The 13027-nt window shown below is 42.0% G+C and overlaps 1 non-coding gene across 1 annotated transcript; it reads left to right on the plus strand.

Annotated features, from left to right (window-relative positions):
* Window positions 1–12141: 12141 nt before the first annotated feature.
* LOC140274339 (U5 spliceosomal RNA) lies at window positions 12142–12255 on the plus strand. Its single transcript, XR_011908303.1, has one exon. It is a non-coding gene; the product is annotated as a U5 spliceosomal RNA (small nuclear RNA).
* The last annotated feature ends 772 nt before the right edge of the window (window positions 12256–13027 follow it).

Here is a 13027-nt window from a genome sequence, read left to right on the forward strand (position 1 = left end):
AAGCAGTTAAGAAAAGGTTCGAATATCCAACCATACATAATGAAAAGCGGGAGCAGAGCTGTTCGACTGCAAGTAGGTGTGAATGTCAGATCATAATTTGCAAAAAGCTGATGAGAAAGGGTGAGAATGCCCGACTATACACCATCAAATGCGGGAGCGGAGTTGTTCGGCTGTGAGTAGGTGTGAATATCCGACCATAATTGCTGAAAAATGTGTTAGAAAAGGTAAGAATGCCGGTCCATACATCATCAAAAGCGAGAGAGGTTGTGTTCGGCTGCAAGTAGGTGTGAATGTCCAGCCATAATTACTCACAAACGGGTAAGAAGAGGTAGTATTGCCAGACCATATATGATCAAAACAGGGAGCGGAGGTGGTTCAGCTGCAAGAAGGTTTGAATGTCCGACTAAAGTTCAAATATATTAACAAAAGCGGGAGGAGAGGTCTTCGGATGAGAGTGGTTGAAAATTTCCAACCATAATGTATAAAATGCGGTGAAAAAAAGGTGTGATAGAACACTAAAAGGTGGAGCGGAAGTGTTCGGCTGCAAGAAGGTGTGAATGTCCGACTATATTTGGTGAAAAGCAGGTGAAGCAAGGTCTGAATGCCCAACCTTACATCATCAAAAGCGAGATCAGAGGTGTTTGGCTGCAAGAAGGCCATAGTTTGCCAAAAGCGGGTAAGGTGCGAATGTCCGACTAAATATCAACAAAATTTGGGGCGGAGGTCTTCGGATGCAAGTGGGTGTGAATGTCCGACTATATTTGGTGAAAAGCAGGTGAAGCAAGGTCTGAATGCCCAACCTTACATCATCAAAAGCGAGATCAGAGGTGTTTGGCTGCAAGAAGGCCATAGTTTGCCAAAAGCGGGTAAGGTGCGAATGACCGACTAAATATCAACAAAAGTGGGGGCGGAGGTCTTCGGATGCAAGTGGGTGTGAATATCCCACCATACAAGTATGGTGGAGAGGAAGCTGTGAATGGCCGACCATAGTAAAAGGCGGGTGAGAGAAGGTGCAAATGTCAAACCATACATAATCAAAACAGGGAGCGGAGGTGTTCTGCTATAAGAAGGTGTGAATGTCCAACCATAGTTGGTAAAAAGCGGGTAAGAAAAGGTTAAAATACCCGACTGTACACAATCAATAGCGGGAGCGGAGTTGTTCGGCTACTAAAAGGTGTGAAAGTCCGACCATGGTTTGTAAAAAGCGGGTAAGAAAAGGTGCGAATGCCCGACAATGTATGATCAAAAGAGGGAGTGGAGGTTTTCGGCTGCAAGAAGGTCTGAATGTCCAACCATAATTTGTAAAAACCGGGGAAGAAAAGGCTCGAAAGCCCGACTATACACCATCAAAAGTGGGAGCGGAGGTGTTCAGCTGCAAGACGGTCTGAATGTCCATCAATAATTGCTAGAAAACATGAAAGAAAATTTTCGAATATCAAACTGCACATGATCATAAGCGGGAGAGGAGGTGTTCAGCTGCAAGAAGGTGTGAATGTCTACCCATAATTACTGAAAAATGGGTAAGAAAAGGTGCGAATGCCTAACCATACATCATCAAAAGAGGGAGCGGAGGTGTTCCGCTGTAAGACGGTGTGAATGTCCGACCATAGATGGTAAAAAGCGGGTAAGAAAAGGTTAAATTACCCGACTGTACACAATCAAAAGAGGGAGCGGAGTTGTTCAGCTAAGAGAAGGTGTGAAAGTCCGACCTTGGTTTGTAAAAAGCGGGTAAGAAAAGGTTTGTATGCCCGAATATACACCATCAAAAGCGGAAGCGGAGGTGTTCGGCTGCAAGATATTGTGAACGTCCGACCAAAGTTTGTAAAAAGCAGTTAAGAAAAGGTTCGAATATCTAACCAAACATAATCAAAAGCGGGAGCAGAGCTGTTCGACTGGAAGTAGGTGTGAATGTCAGATCATAATTTGCAAAAAGCTGATGAGAAAGGGTGAGAATGCCCGACTATACACCATCAAATGCGGTAGCGGAGTTGTTCGGCTGTGAGTAGGTGTGAATCTCCAACCATAATTGCTGAAAAATGTGTTAGAAAAGGTAAAAATGCCGGTCCATACATGATCAAAATCGGGAGAGGTGGTGTTCAGCTGCAAGAAGGTCTAAATGTCCATCAATAATTGCTAGAAAACATGAAAGAAAATTTTCGAAAATCAAACCACACATGATCATAAGTGGGAGAGGAGGTGTTCAGCTGCAAGAAGGTGTGAATGTCCACCCATAATACCTGAAAAATGGGTAAAAAAAAGGTGCGAATGCCCAACCATACATCATCAAAAGCAGGAGTGCATGTGTTCGGCTACAAGAAGGTGTGAACGTCCAACCAAAGTTTGTAAAAAGCAGTTAAGAAAAGGTTCGAATATCCAACCATACATAATGAAAAGCGGGAGCAGAGCTGTTCGACTGCAAGTAGGTGTGAATGTCAGATCATAATTTGCAAAAAGCTGATGAGAAAGGGTGAGAATGCCCGACTATACACCATCAAATGCGGTAGCGGAGTTGTTCGGCTGTGAGTAGGTGTGAATCTCCGACCATAATTGCTGAAAAATGTGTTAGAAAAGGTAAGAATGCCGGTCCATACATCATCAAAAGCGAGAGAGGTTGTGTTCGGCTGCAAGTAGGTGTGAATGTCCAGCCATAATTACTCACAAACGGGTAAGAAAAGGTAGTATTGCCAGACCATATATGATCAAAACAGGGAGCGGAGGTGGTTCAGCTGCAAGAAGGTTTGAATGTCCGACTAAAGTTCAAATATATTAACAAAAGCGGGAGGAGAGGTCTTCGGTTGAGAGTGTTTGAAAATTTCCAACCATAATGTATAAAATGCGGTGGAAAAAAAGGTGTGATAGAACACTAAAAGGTGGAGCGGAAGTGTTCGGCTGCAAGAAGGTGTGAATGTCCGACTATATTTGGTGAAAAGCAGGTGAAGCAAGGTCTGAATGCCCAACCTTACATCATCAAAAGCGAGATCAGAGGTGTTTGGCTGCAAGAAGGCCATAGTTTGCCAAAAGCGGGTAAGGTGTGAATGACCGACTAAATATCAACAAAAGTGGGGGCGGAGGTCTTCGGATGCAAGTGGGTGTGAATATCCCACCATACAAGTATGGTGGAGAGGAAGCTGTGAATGGCCGACCATAGTAAAAGGCGGTTGAGAGAAGGTGCGAATGTCAAACCATACATAATCAAAACAGGGAGCGGAGGTGTTCTGCTGTAAGAAGGTGTGAATGTCCAACCATAGTTGGTAAAAAGCGGGTAAGAAAAGGTTAAATTACCCGACTGTACACAATCAAAAGAGGGAGCGGAGTTGTTCGGCTACAAGAAGGTGTGAAAGTCCGACCATGGTTTGTAAAAAGCGGGTAAGAAAAGGTGCGAATGCCCGACAATGTATGATCAAAAGAGGGAGTGGAGGTTTTCGGCTGCAAGAAGGTCTGAATGTCCAACCATAATTTGTAAAAACCGGGGAAGAAAAGGCTCGAAAGCCCGACTATACACCATCAAAAGTGGGAGCGGAGGTGTTCAGCTTCAAGACGGTCTGAAAGTCCATCAATAATTGCTAGAAAACATGAAAGAAAATTTTCGAATATCAAACTGCACATGATCATAAGCAGGAGAGGAGGTGTTCAGCTGCAAGAAGGTGTGAATGTCTACCCATAATTACTGAAAAATGGGTAAGAAAAGGTGCGAATGCCTAACCATACATCATCAAAAGAGGGAGCGGAGGTGTTCCGCTGTAAGACGGTGTGAATGTCCGACCATAGATGCTAAAAAGCGGGTAAGAAAAGGTTAAATTACCCGACTGTACAGAATCAAAAGAGGGAGCGGAGTTGTTCAGCTAAGAGAAGGTGTGAAAGTCCGACCTTGGTTTGTAAAAAGCGGGTAAGAAAAGGTTCGTATGCCCGAATATACACCATCAAAAGCGGAAGCGGAGGTGTTCGGCTGCAAGATATTGTGAACGTCCGACCAAAGTTTGTAAAAAGCAGTTAAGAAAAGGTTCGAATATCTAACCAAACATAAGAATGAGTCTTTTCCGCTGTAGAATGCCCGACTATAGACCATCAAATGCGGGAGCGGAGGTGTTCGGCTCTGAGTAGGTGTGAATGTCCGACCATAATTGCTGAAGAATGTGTTAGAAAAGGTAAGAATGCTGGACCATACATCATCAAAAGCGGTAGAGGTGGTGTTCAGCTGCAAAAAGGTGTGACTGTTCGACTAAAGTTTGTAAAAAGTGGGTAAGACAAGGTGCGAATGCCTGACAATGTATGATTAAAAGCGGGAGCGAAGGTGTTCAGCTGCAAGAAGGTCTACATGTCCATCAATAATATCTAGAAAACATGAAAGAAACTTTTCGAAAATCAAACCGCACATGATCATAAGTGGGATAGGAGGTGTTCAGCTGCAAGGTGTGAATGTCCACCCATAATTCCTGAAAAATGGGCAAAAAAAAAGGTGTGAATGCCCAACCATACATCATCAAAAGCAGGAGTGGAAGTGTTCGGCTACAAGAAGGTGTGAACGTCCAACCAAAATATGTAAAAAGAAGTTAAGAAAAGGTTCGAATATCCAACCAAACATAATCAAAAGCGGGAGCAGAGCTGTTCGACTGCAAGTAGGTGTGAATGTCAGATCATAATTTGCAAAAAGCTGATGAGAAAGGGTGAGAATGCCCGACTATACATCATCAAATGCGGGAGCGGAGTTGTTCGGCTGTGAGTAGGTGTGAATCTCCGACCATAATTGCTGAAAAATGTGTTAGAAAAGGTAAAAATGCCGGTCCATACATCATCAAAAGCGAGAGAGGTTGTGTTCGGCTGCAAGTAGGTGTGAATGTCCAGCCATAATTACTCACAAACGGGTAAGAAAAGGTAGTATTGCCAGACCATATATGATCAAAACAGGGAGCGGAGGTGGTTCAGCTGCAAGAAGGTTTGAATGTCAAACTTAAGTTCAAATATATTAACAAAAGTGGGAGGAGAGGTCTTCGGATGAAAGTGGTTGAAAATTTCCAACCATAATGTATAAAATGCGGTGAAAAAAAAGTGTGATAGAACACTAAAAGGTGGAGCGGAAGTGTTCGGCTGCAAGAAGGTGTGAATGTCCGACTATATTTGGTGAAAAGCAGGTGAAGCAAGGTCTGAATGCCCAACCTTACATCATCAAAAGCGAGATCAGAGGTGTTTGGCTGCAAGAAGGCCATAGTTTGTCAAAAGCGGGTAAGGTGTGAATGTCCGACTAAATATCAACAAAATTTGGGGCGGAGGTTTTCGGAGGCAAGTGGGTGTGAATATCCCACCATACAAGTATGGTGGAGAGGAAGCTGTGAATAGCCGACCATAGTTTGGAAAAAGCGGGTAAGAAAAGGTTTGAATGCCCGAACATACACCATCAAAAGAGGGAGCGGAGGTGTTCCGCTGTACGGAGGTGTGAATGTCCGACCATACTTGGTAAAAAGCGGGTAAGAAAAGGTTAAAATACCCGACTATACACAATCAATAGCGGGAGCGGATGTGTTCGGCTACAAGAAGGTGTGACATTCCGACCATGGTTTGTAAAAAGTGGGTAAGAAAAGGTGCGAATGTCCGTCAATGTATGATCAAAAGAGAGAGCGGAGGTTTTCGGATACACGAAGGTTTGAATGTCCTACCATAGTTTGTAAATAGCGGGTAAGAAAAGGTTCGAATGCCCGACTATACACCATAAAAAGCGGGAGCGGAGGTGTTCCGCTGTAAGACGGTGTGAATGTCCGACCATAGTTGGTAAAAAGCGGTCAAGAAAAGGTTAAAATACCCGACTGTACACAATCAATAGCGGGAGCGGAGTTGTTCGGCTACAAGAAGGTGTGAAAGTCCGACCATGGTTTGTAAAAAGCAGTTAAGAAAAGGTTCGAATATCCAAACCAAACATAATCAAAAGCGGGAGCAGAGCAGTTCGACTGCAAGTAGGTGTGAATGTCCAGCCATAATTACTCACAAACGGGGGAAGAAAAGGTAGTATTGCCAGACCATACATGATCAAAACAGGGAGCGGAGGTTCAGCTGCAAGGTGTGAATGTCTGACTATAGTTTGTAAAAACCGGGTAAGAAAAGGCTCGAAAGCCCGACTATACATCATCAAAAGCGGGAGCGGAGGTTTTCAGCTGCAAGAAGGTGTGAATGTTCGACTAAAGTTTGTAAAAAGCAGGTAAGACAAGGAGCGATGTCCCGACATTGTATGATCAAAAGCGGGAGCGGAGGTGTCCAGCTGTGAGTAGGTGTGAATGTCCGACCATAATTGCTGAAAAATGTGTTAGAAAAGGTAAGAATACTGGACCATACATCATCAAAAGCGGGAGAGGTGGTGTTCGGCTGCAAGAAGGTGTGAAAGTCCGACAATGGTTTGTAAAAAGCGGGTAAAAAAAGGTTCGAATGCCCAAATATACATCATCAAAAGCGGAAGCGGAGGTGTTCGGATGCAAGAAGGTGTGAACGTCCGACCAAAGTTTGTAAAAAGCAGTGAAAAGCGAGAAAAAGCATTTCGTGAGTTCTGCATGATTTGGGATTTTGCTTATAAAATGCATTACTTCACTCAAACTATGTTAAAACTGATTTGTCCCTCATATTTACCATGTCTAGAAATATTTAAACAAAAAAACAACGTTGTACTTTGCAGTAAAAGAAAGAGCAAATCTAAAGTTTCAGGAATCCGAGTATAAGCCTGCTTTCATGAGTTCTGCACGATTTCGGATTTTGCTATAAAATGAATTGCTTTGCTCAAACCAAGTTAAAACTGCTTTGTCCTTCCATATTCATCAATGTCTAGATCGACTTCAACAAAGGAAAACATTGGACTTTGCAGTAGAAGAAGTTGAAATCCATCTACACATTGATAAATATGAAGGAAAAAGCAGTTTTAACTTGGTTTGAGTGAATGAATTCATTTTATACATAAAATCCGAAATCGTGCAGAACTCATAAAAATAAGCTTATTCTCGGATTCCTAAAACTTTTGATTGGCTCTTTCTTTTACTGCAAAGTACAACGTTGTTTTTTTGTTTAAATCTATCGAGACATTGATAAATATGAAGGTAAAAGCCGTTTTAACATAGTTTGAGTGAAGGAATTGATTTTATAGATAAAATCCCAAATCATGCAGAACTCCTCAAAAGGGGCGTATGGCTTAATCACAAGTGTGGTTCTTTCTCATTCAGGGTAGTATGAGGAAGTTTATGCTTGAAATATATGTAGAAATGGGTACATATGAAGGACAAAGCAGTTTTAACTTAGTTTGAGTGAAGGAATTCATTTTATACATAAAATCCCAAATCATGCAGAACGTATGAAAAGAAGCTTATTCTCGGATTCCTGATCCTTCAGTGTTGCTCTTTCTTCTACTGCAAAATACAATGTTGTTCTTTGTTGAAGTCGATCTAGACATTATTAAATATGAAGGAAAAAGCAGTTTTAACTTGGTTTGAGTGAATGAATTCATTTTATACATAAAATCCGAAATCGTGCAGAACACATGAAAATAAGCTTATTCTCGGATTCCTAAAACTTTTGATTTGCTCTTTCTTTTATTGCAAAGTACAACGTTGTTTTTTTGTTTAAATCTATCGAGACATTGATAAATATGAAGGTAAAAGCCGTTTTAACATAGTTTGAGTGAAGGAATTAATTTTATAGATAAAATCCCAAATCATGCAGAACTCCTCATAAGGGAGGTATGGCTTAATCACAAGTGTGGCTCTTTCTCATTCAGGGTAATATGAGGAAGTTTATGCTTGAAATATATGTAGAAATGGGTACATATGAAGGACAAAGCAGTGTTAACTTAGTTTGCGTGAAGAAATTCATTTTATACATAAAATCCGAAATCGTGCAGAACTCATGAAAATAAGCTTATTCTCGGATTCCTAAAACTTTTGATTTGCACTTTCTTTTACTGCAAAGTACAACGTTGTTTTTTGTTGAAATCTATCTAGACATTGATAAATACCAGCCGAAACTCTGCTGCCGCTTTTGATAATTTATGGTTGGGCATTCTTACCTTTTCTTACCCGCTTTTTACAAATTATGATCTTACATTCACACCTACTTGCAGTCGAACACCTTCTCATCCACTTATGATCATGTGCGGTTGGGCTTTCGCACCTTTTCTTACCCATTTTTCAGTAATTATGGGTGGACATTCAGACCTTCTTGCACCCGAAAACCTCCGCTCCTCTTTTGATTATACATTGTCGGGCATTCACACCTTGTCTTACCCGCTTTTTACAAACTTTAGTCGGACATTCAAACCTTCTTGCAGCTGAACCACCTCCGCTCCCTGTTTTGATCATATATGGTCTGGCAATAGTACCTTTTCTTACCCGTTTGTGAGTAATTATGGCTGGACATTCACACCTTCTTGCAGCTGAACACCTCCTCTCCCGCTAATGATCATGTAAGGTTTGATATTCGAACATTTTCTTTCATGTTTTAAAGCAATTATTAATGGACATTCACACCTACTTGCAGCCGAACACCACCTCTCCCGCTTTTGATGATGTATGGACCGGCATTCTTACCTTTTCTAACACATTTTTCAGCAATTATGGTTGGAGATTCACACCTACTCACAGCCGAACAACTCCGCTCCCGCATTTGATGGTGTATAGTCGGGCATTCTCACCCTTTCTCATCAGCTTTTTGCAAATTATGATCTGACATTCACACCTACTTCCAGTCGAACAGCTCTGCTCCCGCTTTTGATTATGTTTGGTTAGATATTCGAACCTTTTCTTAACTGCTTTTTACAAACTTTGGTCGGACGTTCACAATATCTTGCAGCCGAACACCTCCGCTTCCGCTTTTGATGGTGTATATTCGGGCATACGAACCTTTTCTTACCTGCTTTTTACAAACCAAGGTTGGACTTTCACACCTTCTCTTAGCTGAACAACTCCGCTCCCTCTTTTGATTGTGTACAGTCGGGTAATTTAACGTTTTCTTACCCGCTTTTTACCATCTATGGTCGGACATTCACACCGTCTTACAGCGGAACACCTCCGCTCCCTCTTTTGATGATGTATGGTTAGGCATTCGCACCTTTTCTTTCCCATTTTTCAGTAATTATGGGTAGACATTCACACCTTCTTGCAGCTGAACACCTCCTCTCCCGCTTATGATCATGTGCAGTTTGATATTCGAAAATTTTCTTTCATGTTTTCTAGCAATTATTGATGGACATTCAGACCGTCTTGCAGCTGAACACCTCCGCTCCCACTTTTGATGGTGTATAGTCGGGCTTTCGAGCCTTTTCTTCCCCGGTTTTTACAAATTATGGTTGGACATTCAGACCTTCTTGCAGCCGAAAACCTCCACTCCCTCTTTTGATCATACATTGTCGGGCATTCGCACCTTTTCTTACCCGCTTTTTACAAACCATGGTCGGACTTTCACACCTTTTAGGAGCCGAACAACTCCGCTCCTGCTATTGATTGTGTACAGTCGGGTATTTTAACCTTTTCTTACCCGCTTTTTACCAACTATGGTTGGACATTCACACCTTCTTACAGCAGAACACCTCCGCTCCCTGTTTTGATTATGTATGGTTTGACATTCGCACCTTCTCTCAACCGCCTTTTACTATGGTCGGCCATTCACAGCTTCCTCTCCACCATACTTGTATGGTGGGATATTCACACCCACTTGCATCCGAAGACCTCCGCCCCCACTTTTGTTGATATTTAGTCGGTCATTCACACCTTACCCGCTTTTGGCAAACTATGGCCTTCTTGCAGCCAAACACCTCTGATCTCGCTTTTGATGATGTAAGGTTGGGCATTCAGACCTTGCTTCACCTGCTTTTCACCAAATATAGTCGGACATTCACACCTTCTTGCAGCCGAACACTTCCGCTTTTAGTGTTCTATGAGGCATTCACATATTTTTTTTCACCGTATTTTATAGATTATGGTTGGAAATTCTCACCCACTCTCATCCGAAGACCTCTCCTCCCGCTTTTGTTAATATATAGTCGGGCATTCGAACCTTTTCTTACCCGCTTTTTACAAATTATGGTCGAACATTCACTCCTACTTGCAGCTGAATACTTCCGCTCCACCTTTTAGGTATGTATGGTTGGCATTTGCACCTCTTTTTATACTGATTGCTGAAGATTAAGTTGTTCTTTCTCAAACTACAAATTTTTTTTAATTGTTGAAACTTGATTTGAAGTGGATAAATAAGGAGGACAAACAGTTTTAAGTCAGGCTGATAGAAGGAATTAATTTTATAGCAAAATCTGTATTTCGTCATATGTCGAGAGATGCTTATTGCTGAAGAAGTTCTTTCTCATTCTACAAAGTACAACGTTGTTTATCGTTGAAACTTGATTAGACATGAATAAATATGAAGGACAAAGCAGTCTTAACTTGGTTTGTGTTAATGAATTCTTTTTATAGGAGAATCCGAATTCGTGCATAACTCATAAAATAGAGCTTATTTTCGGATTCCTGAAGAATGAGTCTGGTTCTTTCTCATAATACAAAGTTTGTTGTTTATTGTTGAAACTTCATCAGAAGTGAGGAAATAAATGAATGCCTATCAACAAATGTGGGATCTAAACTCTAGTGCTTCCTCTAAAATAATTTCCTTTCTCAATTTAGAAATGTGTGTGTGTAAGTCACAACACCCGTGACACCAAAACGGCTTTCTTTTCTCTACACTCTGCACTATGAGCACACACACCAAATCAGAAAGGCTTTTTTCTCTCTTTTCTACATTATGGACTGTGGGGACACAAAAACGCTCTCTCTCTTTTTTTTTTTTTATCGTGTGCCAGGGCGTTGTCTCACGTATTAGATTATGCTTAAGATACGAATGGGTTTATCAGTCACATCAGAATCCATACATACTGATCCTCCCGTAATAAAATGGTCGGATCTTATCAAACACACTTTGTTTCTTGTGACAATCAAGTCAGCGAAACAGCGTATACACGTCAAGACACTAAATCAAGTTTGCCACAAGAACTCATAAGTTTGGCAGTATTGCTCTGCCGTCAGCAATCATACACCCATTTTATTTTCGTGAGACATGTGCAAACACCTGTTCATCTACTGTTCTATCACTATGAATTAGTGATCTATTATCAATAAGGATACTTCTACAACTACTATCAAAGTATGTCCGGACTTCTTATGTTGTCAGTTGCTATATATGAATAAGTGGGTAGCTACTGACAAGCATTAAGCATGTCACACAGCCCAAACATATAACATTTCAGGACACACCACACAGTTAACAACCACAGTGAAGTGTCAAAGCCCAAACATGTAACATTCAACAGGACACTTACACAACACATTCAAATCAAACAGTCAGACAACATACAAGAACATATACCCCAGCCGGCATTGCTCCCTGCCTATTTTCTTACAGCACACTATGTGTGCGCACACCTTTATTCACAAACTCTTCAACTTATACTCTTTTACCGAAGCTGCTACAGCTCGATTGGCCGAATACCCTTTGATCCTATTTCGGTGAATTTGACATCTGCCTTACATATAACAGATTAGCGGTTTAGCAGTTTTAATTTAGTTTGAGTGAAGGAATTCATTTCATAGCAAAATCCGAAATCGTGAAGAACTCATGAAAGTAAGCTTATTCTCGGATTCCTGAAACTTTAGATTTGCTCTTTCTTTTACTGCAAAGTACAACGTTGTTTTTTTTGTTTAAATCTTTCTAGACATGGTAAATATTAAGGACAAAGCAGTTTTCACATAGTTTGAGTGAAGGAATTCATTTTATAGATAAAATCCCAAGAGTCTGCTGAGAAAAGAGAGTGAATGCGAAGTAGACTTTAACACGGCTATGGGAGCGAGCCGAGTGTGGGCTAACCGGGAGAATTGCTTGAAAGAAACGCGACACCGAATGAGCGATCAGAACAAAGCCTCAATACGGGATTCTCGTGGTGTTTTTGTTGCTGCCTTGTCTTTTGCACAGAGTAAAAGACAAGGCAGCCATCGAATAGGGCCCGATTGTTCCTAGTTGGTCAGCCGAGGAGCAAGGGGGGGGGGGGAGCAAGCGTCTCAACCAAGCAAAGCTCACCATGGGGAAGGTGGCTATGCCAACTAGCCTGATGCCCTGCTCCCGCAGTGACGGATAATCGTACTCTGGTTTCTCTTCATAACATACAAGTCTTTCGCCTTTTACTAAAGATTTCTGTGGAGAGCAGCACTAATGAGTTGTTTCTATTTTTGGCAGGCTTTACCTTTGCGGGTGAAGCCCTTTCTGTCTGTGCAAAAGAAATCTTCTTACTGTGCAGAGTGACTTCTCTGAGTAGAGTCGCCTTACTTGTTGCGACTGTGCCGATGTTCGAAGCTGGAGTGCAAAGTTGTTGCTTGAATGGTGCTTGCTGGAGCGTGCGGGAGTGCAAAGTTATACCATTTAAAAGGGCTGAAGAGTGCTCAGTGCAGTGGTTGGGCGACACTCTGGCCACCTTGAAAACCGAGGTTACATCCACTACCAGGGGCAGCCCAAGTTCTGCCGCAAGTGTGGTGAGCATGGGCACCTGGTTGAGGCTTGTACCAAGGTGTTATGTGGGAAGAGCAGAGAAATTGGGCAAACTTTTGGAGAGTGTCCAAATGGCAGGAAATGTAATCTCTGTGGAGAATTAAATCACCTCTTCAGAGATTGCCCTAAATCTTTTGCCAACAAATTAAAGACGGTAAAGCCACAGTCAAGCCAACAAAGAGAAGGACCAAAGGTGGCAGTTGGTGAACAAAGTGAAGAGGTTGACCAAATAAATTCAAACTTCCCGCCAAAAGCTTGGATTGGAAGTGAGGAGCAAAAAGGGGAGGGGCCTGTAGAGGCCTCACCACTCAGTGTTGAAGTCTGTGAGAATTCAAAGGCAGAGGGTGGAGCTACGCTAAATGAGGAGGAAGAGCAGACAGGGGAGTCTAGTGAAGATACTCACCTCCCCGAAGGTCAACAGCCGAAGAGGACGGCATCTGAGCCTCTGATTCCCCAGTGGTATCAGAGAAGAGGGGAAGGG

Source organism: Leuresthes tenuis, unplaced genomic scaffold (genome assembly GCF_036924035.1).
Source record: "Leuresthes tenuis unplaced genomic scaffold, fLeuTen1.0.hap1 SCAF_17, whole genome shotgun sequence".
Classification (NCBI taxonomy): domain Eukaryota; kingdom Metazoa; phylum Chordata; class Actinopteri; order Atheriniformes; family Atherinopsidae; genus Leuresthes; species Leuresthes tenuis.